Genomic DNA, 18,502 nt, shown 5'->3' on the forward strand with positions numbered 1-18,502 from the left:
AAATAGGCAACTCTGAATTTCCTAGAAACCAATCTTCAGTTGTAGAATTAAAAAGATGTGAGGTTTGGGTTGGCCTTAAGGGAATAAGAAAGGGAATAAAATCTGGTCACGCAAGTAGCTGAATGCTCCCTCCTCTCCCCCATCAGCTGGAATAGATAGCACACACAAACCATTCTGGTCTGCAAGGTCACAGCTTTATTGGATGAATATACATGCATGAGGGTGCTGAGCCAGTCATTCTTGGTAACATAGCATAGCAAATGACAGCAGATATAGAACTGCATGGTCCATCTAGTTTATGAACGCGGCTGGGCTTGTACCTGCAGCTCCATGCAATTTACCCCTTGCTATGCTCTGTCTCTTTCTTTGTATAAGTTATTCATATTTGTAAATATTCTATATATTTATTACATAAGAACCTAAGCCTTTTCATACTGGGACAGACCAAAGGTCCATCAAACAAAGATTCCGTTTCCTGCTGTGGCCAATCCAGGTCACAAGTACCTGGCAATATACCAAACGTGTAAAACAGATTTTAAGCTATTTATCCCCAAACCCAGCCTGCTGAAGATTTCTTCATCCTTGGGCAGCCAGTGCTCTTCCAGAGAGCAGATCTTGCCCCTATGCTGATGCTAGTAGGCCGTGTATGCTTACTGCTTGCAATGCACAAAAATGGAGCTAGGGGCAGTGTCAGTATCAACTTGAGGAAAGCACTGCTGTTTGGAAGAGTGTTTGCTGCTGGAGGAGGAGGAAATCTTCAGCCGGATGTTGTTTGGGGATCCCCAACAGCCGGATGATGTTTGGGGATCCCCAACAGCAACAGCAAAAGTGCCACAATTTTGGGTGGGCTTGAGTCATGGAGCTGGCTTCTATGCCATTGCCTTGCATGTCTTTTGTTTATTTCAATTTCCATATGATATTTGAAAGATAGCTCACGAGTTTAATACAGTCTTGTGCACAGACGTTTTCCTTCCTTGTTTTGCCTCTATGGTTTTGCCTCTAGGGTTTTTGTTCTGAAAAAGCCACCCAACAGCCCATTGGGCAGAATGCTGTGAATTTTGCAGGTTTATGGCTGCAAGGCTAATGCATTTCCAAGGTGGAGCATATTGAATTATTCTGGGGCTCCATTTCTTCCAAATTTCCTGAGCCATAGGTTGGTGCACATCTAGTTCATGTGTCTTCACCCCATAAGGCTCCCCTTCACCTACTTTAACACTTACCAGTTTTCGCCTGGTGATAGGTGCTAGTGAGTTCCTTCTCAAGTATGCCAAGATTGGGTCCTGATGAAGGGCTAGTAGTATTGTCCAAAAAAAATCATCATCTACAACTTGTTGACCTTTTATTTCTGCATATTCAAATGCACTACTATAACCACTATAATTCTTGGTTCATAGATGAGAGAATTGCTAAAGCAGCTTTGATAATTCACTACTGTAAATAGATGCTATTATACTGACACCTTTTGGCCAGATGAGGAAGTAGCGTTACCCGTGAGGGAGCTGCATTCATTGTCATGAAATGTTGCAGCAGTTCTTGTCCTAGAGATGAGAGACTGTGAGTGACAGTGAAGAGAAAACTACTGAAGGTCAGGTACAATAGTCCCTGAAGAGACACAAATGGGGAAGCATCACCATGATTAGAAAATATGAAAAAAAAAAAAAATATTGAAAAGAAGCTGAGATTTTTCAATTTAAAAAGGACAAAAATTTGGTTTTGATGTGGAGAAGAACAAACTAATCCCAAAAGCAGGGGGCCAGGCCTGCCCCAGGGAAGGTGTCAATAAACTCCTTCCACTTTGTAAAAATTAAGTGCCAATAAAGCCACCCTTTGAGTTTCCTTAGCAGCTTCTGGTCTTCATTGTCATTGTGAAATCAGTGATGATTCCCTTCCCATGTGGAGTTCAGTGGAAGCTACCTGGGCAATAAATAGAAAAGCCCTCCCTTTGCATTGGGTAGACTTGAGTGCCATGAGGGGTTAACGCCCACCCAGTAGGTGGCAGTCACGCAGGGCCATGCTAAGAAGTTGAAGAAAAAATAATCCCTCAGAAACCTTCAGCTAATGGGAGATCCTTGAGAAACACAAGACAAAAGGGACCAATTCACAATTACCTGAAACCTAGCAGACAACCTCGAAGCTCCCCTGGGTGACCATAAAGATGAAGAAAAGCCTGGAATTAGAATGGGCCCCACTTGTTCTTCTCTTTTAATATCCCACTTTCATGCTGCCTTACTGACTGTTCTGTGGCTCACCCAAACCATTTTCATCTGACCACTAATTGCACTATCAGGCCTCTCTCTGCCTGCCTTTTTAACTCCTCTTTTTGTGCCACAGGGTTAAATGCAGTATTTTTCTTTTTCTTTTTGGGGTGGGGGAGGGGGAAGCTGGGTGCTTTCCAAAGATGAAACAACACTTTTAACAGCAGCAGGTAATTATCCATAACCTTTTAACCTTTACTTCAGAATTTAGGGGGGGAAAAAAAGTTTTCTCTTCACACAAACACACAGTGTAGAAACACAGAAACCTGTGCTGCCAAAAGGAGCTTGCTTATCAACTTAGTAAAAAGGATGGTGGGACATCCCCTTTACATACAGTGATTCAAAGAGATGTTTCTGGGCCACGATAGGGGTAATTTCATAACAGGACGTCTATGTGAAATGTCCAGAAAAATGTCTGTTTTATACAGGCAAAATAAAAATGGTTCTGTGATGAATGCTCTTCTCTCAAATATTAATTTGTATATACAGTAAAACCTTGGTTTGCGAGCATAATTTGTTCCGAAGACATGCTTGTAATCCAAAACACTCGTATATCAAAGCAAATTTTCCCATCAGAAATAATGAAAACTCAGACGATTTGTTCCACAACGTTGCATTACATTGATGTCTTCTATCCCGCCAATACCTTTCAGTTGTAGGCAGTTTACAACAAGAAATTAGCCTGGGCATTCCCAGGGAGATTACAAGGTTGATAGCTATAGTATGTATCGGGATCTGGGAATGGTCGATACAGTTTGGTTAGATCATTTGACAAATTTCTTGAAAAGTATGGTTTTCAGTTCTTTCCTGAATGTTTTGTAGTTGGGCGTCATGATCAGCAGATTTGAGAGGTGGTGGTCTATTTTTGCTCCTCTGGTGGCTAGTAGACCGTCATATATTTTTTTGCTTTGCATGCCTTGGATTGGGGGGTGGGTAAAGTGTGCTTGAGTCCTCCTTGGTCTGGATGTGTTTTTCCAGATTTAGACGGTTGTTCAGATAGCTTGGTCCATTTCCATTTAGGGCTTTGAATAGGGTGCAGTAGAATTTGTGTTGTGTCGTGCTTGTACTGGGAGCCAGTGTGAGTCTTGGAAAGCTGAGGTAACATGGTCATATTTTTTCAGCGAGTATATTAGTCTAAGGGCTGTATTTTGGATTGTTTGTAATTGTTTTAGCATGACAGGTAAAGTATGTTACATTAGTCCAAGAGTCCTAGGATTAGCGCTTGTACTATGAGTTTGAATTGTTCGTTGTTGAAGTATTTTCGGACTTGTCTTGAGTTGCGCATGGTTGCGAATGCCTTCTGAACCGTTTTGCTGATTTGAAGTTGCATGGTAATGTAGTGCATACTTGTATTGCAAGACCTCGTTCGTTTAGAACACTCACTACGTTCCCGCGGCGTCAGAGAGAGAACCATCGGCTCAGTCGTGATGATGTGACGCGTGTATTCTGGTGGGTTTGGATAGGCTGGAGTGAGCTTTGACGGCAATTCCAGTAGCTGCAACCTAAAGACAGTACCGGGCGAACTTCTAAGGTCTATGGCCCAGAAATAAATTAGGAAAGACATTTTAATTTAATCATGACCTTATAATGTATGTAAGGGCCGACTGGATGGACCATTCATAAGAATATAAGAATAGCCTTCCTGGGTCAGACCGATGGTCCCCTTAGCCCAATATCCCATCTTCGCAGAGGCCAACCCAAGTCAAAAGTACCTGGCAAAAATCTAAATAGTAGCAGCATTCCAAAGCTGAGATTGTGATGTCATAATGCCTCATTCTACCAATGCCTAAGAGCCAGCCTCATCAGTGATGTCACAATGGCTTTTACTTGGCTCACATAAGAAGGTAAGCATAGTCTTCCTAGGTCAGATCAATGGTCCATTTAGCCCAATATCCTGTCTCCGCGGAGGCCAATCCAAGTCACAAGGACCTGGCAAAAACCCAAATAGTAGCAGCATTCCATGCCACCGATTCATGAAAATAAACACCTTAGGGACATACTTATCAATGTGAACTTGCAATAAGACTTACTGTGTATTTTAGCAGTCCCATTTTGGCAAATTTGTGCCCCTTTGAGTATAGCTGGGTTGTAAACTGCAGTAATACTGTTGGTTTGGGGCGGTGTAGTAGTGAGGATAGGAGGCACCCGGGGTGATGGTGTCTCCCATTCCCTTCTCTCTGTACCCCCCCCCGGCTCCTTCCCTCCCCCCCCCAGCCACAGTTTCACACTCCCTCCCCCCATACCTCTTTAAATGTAAGCAACTTCTCCGGCCTGCCGCTCTTGCTGGCATTGGTTTTCCCTCTGCTGTCACTTCCTGGCCCCGCAACCTAGAAATGATTTCAGAGGTGAGCCAGGCCGGTGCGAGCAGCAGGCCGGAAAAGTTGGTCGCATTGGTGAAGATTTAAAGAGGTACCGGGGGAGATGGAGAGTGCGAGCGTGGCATGGGGGGGTGCAGAGGTGCCAGTACCCCCACCAAGACAGTGGCCGGGGTGGTCTGCCCCCGCCCCCGCTTCTTACTATATCACTGGTTTGGGAGGACTAGTTTAAATCTATTTTTCATCAAAAGCTAGAACTAGATACAATGGCAATGGTAGTGGAACTGCCTGAAAATTGTGATCATAATATAATTAAATATGACATAATCACCGTTGCCATCCAGTAATGGCTAGAAAGAAGACAAAAGAAAAACAGCAACACCTGGAGACTGAGCATGGCTTTCTGGATGTATGTATTGAAAAGTCTACTACACTTCTCCCTGTGTATTCCCTGTGATAGGGGATTAACAGAACCGCAAATACAGAAAAAACGCGAATAACTTTTTCATATGTTGTTCTCTGTTTTCTATTAAAAAACCATCGTGAATATGGTGAAATTGCAAATAATATGGAGGGAAACCTGGCCTGTTCCTGAAGGAGAGGCAAAACCCTGCGAAGAAAGTGCTGGGAATTGGCGATTTTCTCTGTAAACGCTTGGAATCGGCGATTTCTCTATGCAAGCTGATGTAATTTGGGGGGAGGAGCCAGCAAGCTAAAAACCATGAAAAATCGAAACCGCGATTGCTAAAACCGAGAATACAGAGGGAGAAGTGTAGTCATTTTTTGACCACAGTACATATGAAAAAAAAAAACCTATGAAAAATAATATCCCTTTTTGCGCAATTTTTACGCTATCATAGGATTTGTGGATCAACTGAAGTATACAAGGAGAAATCGGCAATTTTGGAGCATAAATTGATAGCTACAGTGGGAAAAGCTCGGAAGCGAGCTTTATATAATCATAGGGAGAATTTACTTCAATATAACGCTCATAAGGATGATAAAGAAGTGGTGCCTTTTGTGACAAAATTCTCCAATTTATCTGCACAATTACAGCGTGTTATACGCCCACATGTTGCCATACTAAGAATGCATCCCTGTTTTGAATCTTCGACTTTCCTGTTTTAATTTCAAAGAAATACGAATCTTTGTGACATCCTGAGCCCTAATTGCCTGCCCACAATGGAGATGATATCCACAGGGAAGCCATCGGGCCACTATAAGTGTGGTAGCTCTTCGATGTGTCAGCTGATGATGGAGGGACCCACATTTGAACATCCAGTGACTCATACTAATTTTATATTAAAATCTCATACTATGTATAAATCAAGTGGAGTAATATACTGTATCCAATGCCCATGTGAATTGTTATACATTGGTCAGATCTCTAGGATTCTGAAGATCCGGCTCCAGGAACATACATCATGCCTTCACACAAGCAGAATGGAAGAGCCATTGGTTGCTCATTGTAACAATTTCAACACGAGTTCAGTATGTTGAAGTGTACAGTATTGGAGCAGCATAAACCGATTATGAGAAGAGGTCATTGGTGGCATTTCCTTCGACAAAAAGAACAACGATGAATATATACTGTATTTTTCGCTCCATAAGATGCACTTTTTCCAACCAAAAAAGTGGGTGGAAAAAAGGGTGCGTCCAATGGAGAACGTCTGAGGAGAAGGTCCGGGCCAGCCAATGACATCAGGGGTAAGACTTCTGGGCTGGTGGCATGCAATCACTGCACCTGCCTTGCCCTTCCGGGTGCCGCGCTGCTGAGCCAGGAGTCCACCATTCTGGATGCCGCGCTGCTGAGCCAGGAGTCTGCCTCCCCCTCACTGGTACTGCTTCGGTGACGTGTCCTCACAGCAGTAGCAGTGGGAGGTAAGTAAATCCAGCAGGCAGGCAGTTTTGGGGAGGGGGAAAGAGGGCAGGCAGGCTTGGGGGAGTGGGGAAGAAGACAAAAGCTGGAAGGCAGTGAGGGGAACATAGGAGGGAGGGAGGAAGGAACAATTGTTGGGCCTGAGGAAGGAAAGAAAGAAAAAAAAAATCACCAGAGGGGGGGGGGGGGAGGAAGAAGACAAAGGCTGGAAGGCATTGAGGGGGACATAGGAGGGAGGAAGGGACAATTGTTGGGCCTGAGGAAGGAAAGAAAGAAAGAAATCACCAAACAATAAAGGTAAGAAAAATGATTTTATTTTCAATTTAGTGTTCAAAATGTGTCAGTTTTAAGAATTTATATCTGCTGTCTATATTTTGCACTATATTTGTCTATTTTTCTATAGTTGTTACTGGGGTGACATTGCATATTTTAAAAAGTCATCTGCCTTGACAGCTGTGCCCTGTCCCTGCCTGCCCTATGCCCTGTCCCTGCCCATCTCATCCTAGCTTACCACTAGACCACCAGAAGGGGGAACAGGGTGCAGAGCCTGGCAAGGAGTGTGGGGTTGGGTGCAGAGCCTGGCAGGGAGAATTTGGGTCAGAATGTTTTTTTCTTGTTTTTCTCCTCTAAATCTAGGGTGCGTCTTATGGTCAGGTGCGTCTTATGGAGCGAAAAATATGGTAATCTGGATACAGTTATTCCTAAAAGTCTGAATAATCGGGTAGAATGGTCGGCATTCTACTAGTCCTCCTGGTGAAATCTTCCCTTTGTATGATGTCATCACAGTGGGTGGAGCTTTGATGAAGAATTTAAAGTTCTGTCTGGGTATACGTGAGTGCCATTTTGAAACTTGGATAGTTTGGTGAGTATGTAAATTCGCAGCATCGCTATTTGATTGTTATAGAATCCCTGATGCAGCTTTGACTGACGAAATGGTGATTTCCTGTTGGGTATTTCAACTTAGGAAGGGGAACTTGATGCACAGAACCAGAGGAAGCCGGCAGAGATTTTTGACGACACTGGATCCTGGGTATAAAGCTAAGTACTCTTCCTTTTTTAGATGCAGTGCTGATGTTATGTTGTTTTTTGACTAATAGCACACCTATGGATTGATACGGTCTTCTGGGATTTGAACTTTATGCATGTACTGATTTGGGACTTGGAGCCTTTGCAGTCACAGTTTGGACAACTGCAGTGTTTAGCCAGTTCTAAGCGAATGTGGCACTATTGAGTTGTAACACCTGGTTTGGAGGGTTTTTTTGTAAGACCCATGAAGCCTTTCAACTGAGGTCTTTTTTTTCTCCAATCATTTTTTCTGGTGCTCCTCAGAGATTTGTTAGTAATTTTTCCTGTCTTGCATATTTTGAACACCACCTGGGTTCATATAGACCAGATTGACTGCATTGAGTGTCTAGCATATTGTTCTTTTACAAGTAATTGAAATTATCCATTATTATATTGTTGCCCAACTTTCCTAATCTCTGAAAACATTTCTTCATCTGTTTGCTCTTTCTGTCCCAGAACAGTAGTATAACCCTACCTTTATATTCCTTCCCTTCACACATGGATTTTCTATCCTTATGGATTCCACACTGCTATCTAAGTCATACAGAATGTTTATTTTGTTTGATTCAACTCCCTCTTTAACATATAACACAATCCTCCTCCAATTTGATCTATGGTGATATAATTTGTACCACAAATTGAACATAAGAACATAAGAATTGCCGCTGCCGGGTCAGACCAGTAGTCCATCGCGCCCAGCAGTCTGCTCCCGTGGCGGCCCCCAGATCAAAGACCAGTGCCCTATCTGAGACCAGCCCTACCTACGTATGCTCCAGTTCAGCAAGAACTTGTCTAACTTTGTCTTGAATCCCTGGAGGGTGTTTTCCCCTATAACAGCCTCCGGAAAAGCGTTGCAGTTTTCCACCACTCTCTGGGTGAAGAAGAACTTCCTTACATTTGTAAGGAATCTATCCCCTTTCAACTTTAGAGAGTACCCTCTCGTTCTCCCTACCTTGGAGAGGGTGAACAACCTGTCTTTATCTACTAAGTCTATTCCCTTCAGTATCTTAAATGTTTCTATCATGTCCCCTCTCAGTCTCCTCTTTTCAAGGGAGAAGAGGCCCAGTTTCTCTAATCTCTCGCTGTACAGCAACTCCTCTAGCCCCTTTACCATTTTAGTTGCTCTTCTCTGGACCCTTTCGAGTAATACTGTGTCCTTCTTCATGTACGGCGATCAGTGCTGGACGCAGTATTCCAGGTTAGGGCGTACCATGTCCTGGTACAGCGGCATGATAACCTTCTCCGATCTGTTTGTGATCCCCTTCTTAATCATTCCTAGCATTCTGTTGGCCCTTTTCACCACCGCCACGCATTGCACAGACAGCTTCATCGACTTGTCAACCAGTACTCCCAAGTCTCTCTCCTGGGGGGTCTCTCCAAGTTCCGCCCTGGACATCCTGTATTCGTATATAAGATTTTTGTTACCGACATGCATCACCTTACACTTATCCATGTTGAACCTCATTTGCCATATCGCAGCCCATTTCTCGAGCGTGTTTATGTCATGTTGCAGATCTTCGCAGTCCTCCTGCGTCTTCACTACTCTGGATAAGTTTGTGTCGTCCTCACTCGTCATACCAATTTCCAGATCGTTTATAAATATGTTGAAGAGCACGGGTCCAAGCACCAAACCCTGCGGCACTCCACTAGTGATGCTTTTCCAGTCCGAGTATTGTCCATTTACCCTCACTATCTGTTTCCTATCCACCAGCCAGTTTTTAATCCACTTCACCCTCAATTCCATGGCTCGCAATTTTTCAAAGTAGTCGTTCATGCGGAACCTTGTTGAAAGCCTTTAGAAAATCCAGCTATACAATGTTGACCTGGTCACACTTGTCTATCCGCCTGTTTACTCCCTTGAAGTGCAGCAAGTTCGTCAGACAAGATCTTCCTTGACTGAAGCCATGCTGGCTGGTCCTCATCAGATTGTGTCCGTGAAGGTGCTCAATGATACAGTCCTTTATCAGCGCCTCTACCATCTTTCCTGGTACCGAGGTCAAACTCACCGGCTATGTCAGGTGAAGCTCAAATTATGAAATTATGACTGTCTTATTTTGGTCACACCATCAGAAGAGAGCGATCAATGGAGAAGGACATCATGTTTGGGAAGATCAAAGGAACCAGGCGAAGAGGGTGATCTGCAATCAGATGGCTGGACATGTTGAAAATAACCATGGAGATGATGCTGGAGGACCTTTCCAGACTAGCATAAAACTGATTTCTTTTTAGATCCACAATTCATCAAGTCGCTAGGACTCAAGCACGAGTAGATGGCACCTAACAACAACATAATATCCCATTGATTGTTCTCCTTCCATCAGGTCTCTGAGATATCTATTATATCTACCTCATCATTCAGTGCTATATACTCTAACTCTCTTATTTTAATTTTTTAGGCTTCTAGCATTTGTATACAGATACTTCAAAATTTTTTTTTCCCCTTGTAGATACAGGTTGCTGAGAAGATGACAGGGATAATTTGAGTCCTTTACTCTGCGTTCCTCTGAAACACTCCTGGTCTTCTTTCACTATTATTGAAACAAAACTTAGCTTAAGTTACAGCCACTTCACCAGACCATTACTGACAAGGCCAGTGTTTCGTTTCCTGCATCAGGGTAGAGGTCTGTTTAAGCACAGCATGCTGATGCAGGAAGCGAAACATTGGCCGTGTTGGCAGTGGTCTGGTGAAGTGGCTGTTAAGCTAAGTTTTGTTTCTTTAAAGTTAAGAAATTTACAATATTATAAAGTTTTTGAAGTTTTAAAAAAAATGTAAATAACTTGTTGAAGATGAGAGACTGATGATGAGTTGGGTCGTGGAGCTTTTTATAGCGATTCCATATGACCAATGCAGAGGATCTCTAACTGCCATATCACTTATGCATTAATTGAACATTTAAAGTTAAACTATTGTTTTTGTGTTGGGGGCATGGTTGAAGTTCAGTCTCTTGACATAGCAGATTAGTGTCACCAACTGTTAGGAGGCTGAACTGCAACCTCAGTGAGGGAGTGTTCTTGGGGACACCTGTCCCTATATCACTCACTTCCTCACATGGAACCAGAGCAAATACATTTTTCAGAAAATATGCAAATGAGGTAGTTAAAGATGGAAAAAGTATGCAAATGAGGTAGTGTAAAGATTGAAAAGTATATATATATATTTTTTCTTAGATTACATTACATTACATTAGTGATTTCTATTCCGCCTTTACGTTGTGGTTCAAGGCGGATTACATAAGAATTGTTAAGATCTTAAGAAGTATATATTGATAAGATATTAAGAAGTACTTAAAGAATAATTTGAACATTTTCTAATTTGCTGAGGAGTAGTTGGTAATGCAGGAGGAATTCGGAACATTATTGGTTGTGTTATATTAGATCATGCCAACATCCTAGTATTAATTCACAAAATAAAAGAGTGAATGTCTAATGAGTGAAGTAAGTTTGTCTGTGATCTTGTTTCAATACATGCTCTGGCAGGACTGCTGAAACAAGATCACAGACAGACAGATGGACAGATGTAATGGGTTGCTAGCATCATCGTTACTGACAGTTGCAAATGTTTGTTTTTTTTGAGGTGTGAGGCGAAGATCATCTTACATTTGGGTCGTTTCATTAAGTGCATCCTAATAGGTTTTAAACACACTCCGTTTTATTGAGAGTGTTGAGACTTGTTACTAGATAAGAAAATGCTTTAGTGTGTGCTGTACAGCCAGTAGGAGTATAGCTTTGAAACTTACTCCCAAGGGGAACAATAACACCTGAGCAACTCTATAAGCCTACCATTGGATAATCAGGCTCATGGGTTAGATAATCAATCAGCTAAACTGCTAAAGCATTCTACAGCCCAGAGCAGAACAGGTCTGATAAGCCTCATTAAATACCCATTTTCACCCTCCTCTTCAACCTCCTGTGCAGCCAGTGCCAGAGTTTTGAATAACAAATATCTTACTTCACTGTCCTGTCCCAACAATTATTGACCTCTTCAAGCAGTAAAGTTTCATAAAGATAAAAGTATTGCATATGTGGATATACTGTAAACTGCTTTTTCTCCGTTAACCTGCCACTGCTAGATTACAGAAGGCAGAATATCCTATATAATAAAACCATAAGCGCACATGCGCACTTAGGGTTTTGTGTTCCCTGCCGCCGTGGTGTGCAATCCGTGGCTGTGTTCCATTTTAGAACCCGGCGGCAGGGAACATTCTGACCACTCCCCTCCTCCCGCCCTCACTCACCATTTGGCCAGGCAAGCTCTGTCCCTGCCCGCGTTCTCGGCAGGGAACACACCTCCTGCCCTCACTCGCCGCTGCCGCCGATTCTCCTCTTCAGAGCAGCCTGACCTGCCCCCACTCGCCGCCGCCACCGCTGCTCTTCTAAAGAGCAGCCTGCGATGGTGGCCGGCTTTAGCGAACCTCGAAGGCTGCTCTCCAACCTCGGTAGCACATTCCCTCTAACACACGGGATCGCGTCAGAGGGAACGTGCTACTGAGTTGGAGAGCGGCCTGCGAGGTTCGCTAAAGCCGGCCACCACAATCGCAGGCTGCTTTGAAGAGGAGCAAGCCAGAAGACGCCGGGATGGAGGGAAGGTAAGAAGCGGATCAATACCGGGGGCCAGGGGGGAGAGGGAAAGGGAAAGGGGGCTGCTTTGGGGGGAGGGATGAGCTGGGGGGAGACAGAAGAGGCCATGGAGAGACAAGGAGAGGGAAAGGGTGCTGCTTTGGGGGGGGGGAGGTGTGCTTGGGACAGACAGCTTTGCTCTGGGGGGAAGACAGAAGGGGCCATGGAGAGACAGGGAGAGGGAAAGGGGGCTGTTTTGGGGGAGAGGTGTGCTGTGGACAGACAGTTTTGCTCGGGGGGGAAGACAGAAGGGGCCATGGAGAGACAAGGAGAGGGAAAGGGTGCTGCTTTGGGGGGGTGTGCTAGGGACAGACAGCTTTGCTCTGGGGGGAAGACAGAAGGGGCCATGGAGAGACAGGGAGAGGGAAAGGGGGCTGCTTTGGGGGGAGGGGTGTGCTTGGGGCAAACAGCTTTGCTTTGGGGGGAAGACAGAAGGGGCCATGGAGAGACAGGGAAAGGGGGCTGCTTTGGGAGGAGGGGTGTGCTGGAGGGAGATAGAAGGGGCCATGGAGAGATAGGGAGAGGGAAAGGGGGCTGCTTTGGGGGGGAGGTGTGCTGGGGACAGACAGCTTTGCTCTGGGGGGAAGACAGAAGAGGGCCATGGAGAGGCAGATAGGGAGAGGGAAAGGGGGCTGCTTTTGGGAGGGAGGTGTGCTGGGGACAGACATCTTTGCTCTTGGGGGAAGACAGAAGGGGCCATGGAGAGACAGGGAGAGGGAAAGGGGGCTGCTTTGGGGGGAGGGGTGTGCTTGGGGCAAACAGCTTTGCTCTGGGGGGAAGACAGAAGAGGGCCATGGAGAGATAGGGAGAGGGAAAGGGGGCTGCTTTGGGGGGGAGGTATGCTTGGGACAGACAGCTTTGCTCTGGGGGGAAGACAGAAGGGGCCATGGAGAGACAGGGAGAGGGAAAGGGGGCTGTTTTGGGGGGAGAGGTGTGCTGTGGACAGACAGTTTTGCTCGGGGGGAAGACAGAAGGGGCCATGGAGAGACAAGGAGAGGGAAAGGGTGCTGCTTTGGGGGGGAGGTGTGCTAGGGACAGACAGCTTTGCTCTGGGGGGGAAGACAGAAGGGGCCATGGAGAGATAGGGAGAGGGAAAAGGGGCTGCTTTGGGGGGAGGGGTGTGCTTGGGGCAAACAGCTTTGCTTTGGGGGAAGACAGAAGGGGCCATGGAGAGACAGGGAGAGGGAAAGGGGGCTGCTTTGGGGGGAGGGGTGTGCTGGGGGGAGATAGAAGGGGCCATGGAGAGATAGGGAGAGGGAAAGGGGGCTGCTTTGGGGGGGAGGTGTGCTGGGGACAGACAGCTTTGCTCTGGGGGGAAGACAGAAGAGGGCCATGGAGAGACAGTTAGGGAGAGGGAAAGGGGGCTGCTTTTGGTGGGGAGGTGTGCTGGGGACAGACAGCTTTGCTCTGGGGGGAAGACAGAAGGGGCCATGGAGAGACAGGGAGAGGGAAAGGGGGCTGCTTTGGGGGGAGGGGTGTGCTTGGGGCAAACAGCTTTGCTCTGGGGGGGAAGACAGAAGAGGCCATGGAGAGATAGGGAGAGGGAAAGGGGGCTGCTTTGGGGGGAGGTGTGTGCTGGGGGCAGACAGCTTTGTTTTGGGGGGGAGGAAGAAAAGACAGAAGGACACAGACAGCGGCCAAGGAGAGAGAGATAAAGAAACACAGACAGACACATCTATTCTAGCACCCGTTAATGTAACGGGCTTAAAGACTAGTAAGAGAAATAATTAGCTATGATGGAGTGACAAATACATTTCAGATGAAAGCATACAACTCGGGTGAACGTGACCATAGGAGAGGAAAATCTCCCCAGGGTTCAGTCCTATTGCAAATGTCTCTTTAGATTCATTGCTAACTGCAATGAAATGTGTGGCTCTGCAGCCGACATTGCCAGGTGTTGTGAACATTTCCATCGCCCCTGGAACTAGGGAGTAAAGGGCAGCCACTCTGGATGTTAGCGTTTTAAGAAAGGGAGTCATTAATATCAGGACATTCTTGTACAGCTCTGGGATTTCGCTCACAGCAAGGGGATTTGCCAATTAAATTACTAAGCGCAACAGTACCAGTGCCTCCTTAACCCAATTAACTTCGATACGATGAAACACCTGTGCTGTAATTTAACACCCAACATGCCACATTCCATATCCTAACACAATATACACTAAACCTCCTACTCTCCCAACCCACTGCACTGTTCCCTCTAAGCCAGTGTCTCTCAAACTGTGTGCCACAGTTTGATTCCGGGTGTGTCATGAGAGATTCCAGAATTTGAATTTATTTAAAAAAAATTCCCTTCATAGGTTCGTTGCGTACGCAAGCGTCTGTCAGTGTTATGAGCGTCTGCGTGCGTAAGGATACAAGCGCCCAGACAAGCATCATTCTTTGACGTGATTGGTCCTTGAAAGCTAATGGGAAGTAATTTTAGCTTTATTTTTATGTAGAAGTTAACTTGAGCAACAAAGCAATCAAGGCTTTGTTACCGTTTGGGCCTTTTTATCTTTGCGAACTTGGATTTTCAGCTCTGACAAAGATTAAAAAGAAAAAAAAACACAAAACAGAATGACTGTAGATGGTGGATGATGAAATGTGTGTGTGCTTGTTGCCTATTGAGCCACATTTTGAGTTAATTTGCCCTGAAAAAAACAAGCACATCCATCGCATTGATTAGCAATTCTATTTTATTTTAGTTTTACTGTTATAATTACCCAAGCTTAGCTTAAAGAACTTTAACTCTCATATTTCATTTTTTTGTTGCTTTTACAATTTTATAATTTCAATTACAATGTGCCACGAAAACATTTGCTCCATTTTAGGGTGCTTTGAAAACCATTTGTTCTGTTTAGGGTGCCAGAGCTAAAAAGTTTGAGACGCTGCTCTAAGCTGAGCAAGAGTCCTCCAACTGCACGCTGCCAGTGGGTAGTGAATTTTAATTCTGGCTAGAGACAGGCAGACTCTCTGCAACCCTGCAGAGCTTGCCTGTCCCTCACTGTTGAAAATGTAATGGTGAAACAGCACCACCCACTGGCAGGACTGTAGGTGGAGGACTCCTACTGTAATTGTGAACATCCATACATGCAGTACCTACAGAGAGATAGATAGTTATAAGCACATACAGACAGTGGTGTAGCGTGGGTGGGTGTCAGGTCAAAAGTGCGCCAGGACAAAGGCGCGCGCAGACAATTGAGCGCAGCACGGAGGCGCACACCGCAGAAAATTACTGTTTTTAGGGCTCCGACGTGGGGGACGTGGGGGGGAACCCCCCCACACTTTACTTAATAGAGATTACGCTGCATTGTGGGGGATTTGGGGGGTTGTAACCCCCCATTTTACTGAAAACTTCACTTTTTCCCCCCATAATGCTGGCGCCATCTCTATTAAGTAAAGTGGGGGGGGGGGGGCTCCCCAACAAAACCCCCCGTCGGAGCCCCTAAAAACTGTAATTTTCTTCGGCGCACACCTCCATCTTGCGCTCAGTTGTCGGCGCGCGCCTTTGTCTTTCGCGGGGTTGTCTATGAACTGCGTGGGTGAGAAGCACCTGGGGTGGTGGTGCCCCTCCCTTGCCCTCTTCTCTGCCGCTCCCCCCTGCCGCATGTGCATTCCCCTTCCCTACCCCGTACCTGTTTTAACTTCTCTGGCACGAGCAGCATCATCATGACGACGCCCACGTCGGCGTCAACTCTCCCTCTGACATCACTTCCTAGGCGTGGGACCCAGAAGGGACAACAGAGGGAGAGCCGACGCTGGCGTGAGCAGCAGCTTGGAGTTGCCGCTCACACCAGCGAAGAGATAGCGGTACGGTGGGGGAAGGGAAGGCGTGTGCGTGGCGGGGTGAAGAGTGGGAAGGAGCGGAGGATGAGGGGTGCCTGTGCCCTCACCAAGATGGTGCTTGGGGTGAACCGCACCCCCCCCCCCTTATTTCAGCACTGCATACAGACACAAATACAAGAAGTGGACTTATTCCCATAAACCAGTGGTCTCAAACTCAAACCCTTTGCAGGGCCACATTTTGGATTTGTAGGTACTTGGAGGACCTCAGAAAAAAATAGTTAATGTCTTATTAAAGAAATAACAATTTTGCATGAGGTAAAAGTCTTTATAGTTTATAAATCTTTCCTTTTGGCTAAGTCTTAATAATAATATTGTCATTTATAGCTACAGAGACATATGATCAAGAAACGGTTTTATTTTACTTTTGTGATTATGATAAACATACCGAGGGCCTCAAAATAGGACTTGGCACATACAAACACAGAGTAAACCGTCACATACAAACCGTCACATACAAACACAGAGTAGAAGTGCAAAGGGCTGCAGGCACTGTGGACTACTTCTATATTTTGTACCTCAAGAAAATTCTTTGCACATAGGGATCATTTTACTAAGGCACGGAATGTACTCAGGTAGGGCTAGTCTCCGTTAGGCTGCCACGTGAGCAGACTGCTGGGCACGATGGACCACTGGTCTGACCCAGCAGCGGCAATTCTTACGTTCTTATGTTGTAGCGTGCGTTAATATTTTAGTGTGCGCTAAACGGCTAGCGCGCCTTAGCAAAAGGACCCCCATAATGAGGTAGATTCAAGTAAGTGTGCCATAATATAGGTGCCTGGATGATGCAAACGTAAGTCCACAATTTTGTGCCTGACTTTAAGCGCAAGCGCTTATGCCATGTCAAAAAGTGGCCACTACTGTCCCCCGTGTGGGTCTTTCTACACGCTAAAGCCACTTTGAGCATGGCAGTAAAATGGTTCAATTTTCCATGATTCCCATAATGGCCGTGCGCTAGTTTCTCCATTAGCATGTGGCCATTAGCGTGTGAGCACTTCTCAACACCTATTGTGTTGCTAAGGAGGGTGTGGTGCAGTGGTTAGGGTTACAGCCTCAGCACCCTGAGATTGTGTGTCCAAACCCCACACTGTTCCCTGTGATCCTTGGCAAGTCACTTAATCCTCCACTGCCCCAGGTGCATTAGCTAGTTTGGGAGCCCGCCGGGACATACTTGAAGTACCTGTATGTAAACTGCTTTGAGTGTGGTGGTATACAAGTCCCAATCTCTTTCCCTGATGTCAAAATGCCTCATTCCACCAATAAGAGGCAACCTTATCAGTGATGTCACAATGGCTTCATTGTTCTCACTTCTAATATTATTGGAGGAGAGTGTAGCACAGTAGTTAGAGCTACAGCCTCAGCACCCTGAGATGGTGGGCTCAAAGCCTGCATTGGTCCCTGTGACCCTGGGCAAGTCATTTACCCTCTCTTCTACAAAGCTACCTAGCGGCTGCTGTGCACTAACGGCCCCGAAGCCCATAGAGATGTAAAGGGCTTCGGGGCTGTTGCTGTGCGGCTTTGTAGAAGAGGGGGTTAATCCTCTACTGCCCCAGGTACATTAAATAGTTTGTGAGCCCACCGGGACATAGAGGGAAAATGCTTGAAGTACCTGGATGTAAACTGCTTTGAGTGTGGTAGTATACAAGTCCCAATCTCTTTCCCTGATGTCATAATGCCTCATTCCACCAATAAGGGCCAACCTCATCAGTGATGTCACAATGGCTTCATTGTTCTATACTTGGCTCACTTCTGATATTATTGGAGGAGAGTATAGCACAGTAGTTAGAGATACAGCCTCAGCACCCTGAGGTTCTGGGTTCCAAACCCCATGCTGCTCCTTGTGACCCTGGGTAAGTCATTTAATCCTCCACTGCCCCACGTACATTAGATAGTTTGTGAGCCTGCCGGGACACAGAGAGAAAATACTTGAAGTACCTGTAGGTAAACCGCTTTGAGTGTGGTGGTATAACTAGAAAAAGGCAGTATAGAAGTCCCAATCCCTTTCCCTATTTTATAGACAGAAAGGATCTGATTCTATAAGAGGCACATGGGTTAGGCACCACTGGGTGCCTATATTGAGGATACCTAGTAATGCCTAACTTAAATCCACATGCAAATAAATTCTTGTTAATTGGTTTAAATGGCATGGTAATTGATCATGCCATTAAAAAATGATTAACCCCCCCTCCCCCCAACAAACAAGGTTGCACACAAAATACCCTGCGGCACCTAGCAAAGCCTAAGTAGAGATATCTTGCGATGCCTAATGTTGCCTACCTGAAAAGTTAGCGCGGTTAGGGGCAGAGAACAGGTGTGGTTGACTTGGGCACCACTAGGTGTCTGGGTTAGGTGCTGGTAAATTAGGCCAGGAAAACCCTGGCCTAATGTATTGGTGCCTACCATTAGGACGCCTAGAGAAGCCTAACTCTGCTTAGGTGCTACTGGGCGTGATTCTATAAATGACACCTAGCGGTTGATTGATCACTGCACCGGGTTGTGTCTACATGTTAGGCGCTGCTAGGTGCCACTTTAAAGAATCAGGCCCT

The sequence above is a fragment of the Geotrypetes seraphini genome, chromosome 4 (assembly GCF_902459505.1).
Source record: "Geotrypetes seraphini chromosome 4, aGeoSer1.1, whole genome shotgun sequence".
In the NCBI taxonomy this organism is placed as follows: domain Eukaryota; kingdom Metazoa; phylum Chordata; class Amphibia; order Gymnophiona; family Dermophiidae; genus Geotrypetes; species Geotrypetes seraphini.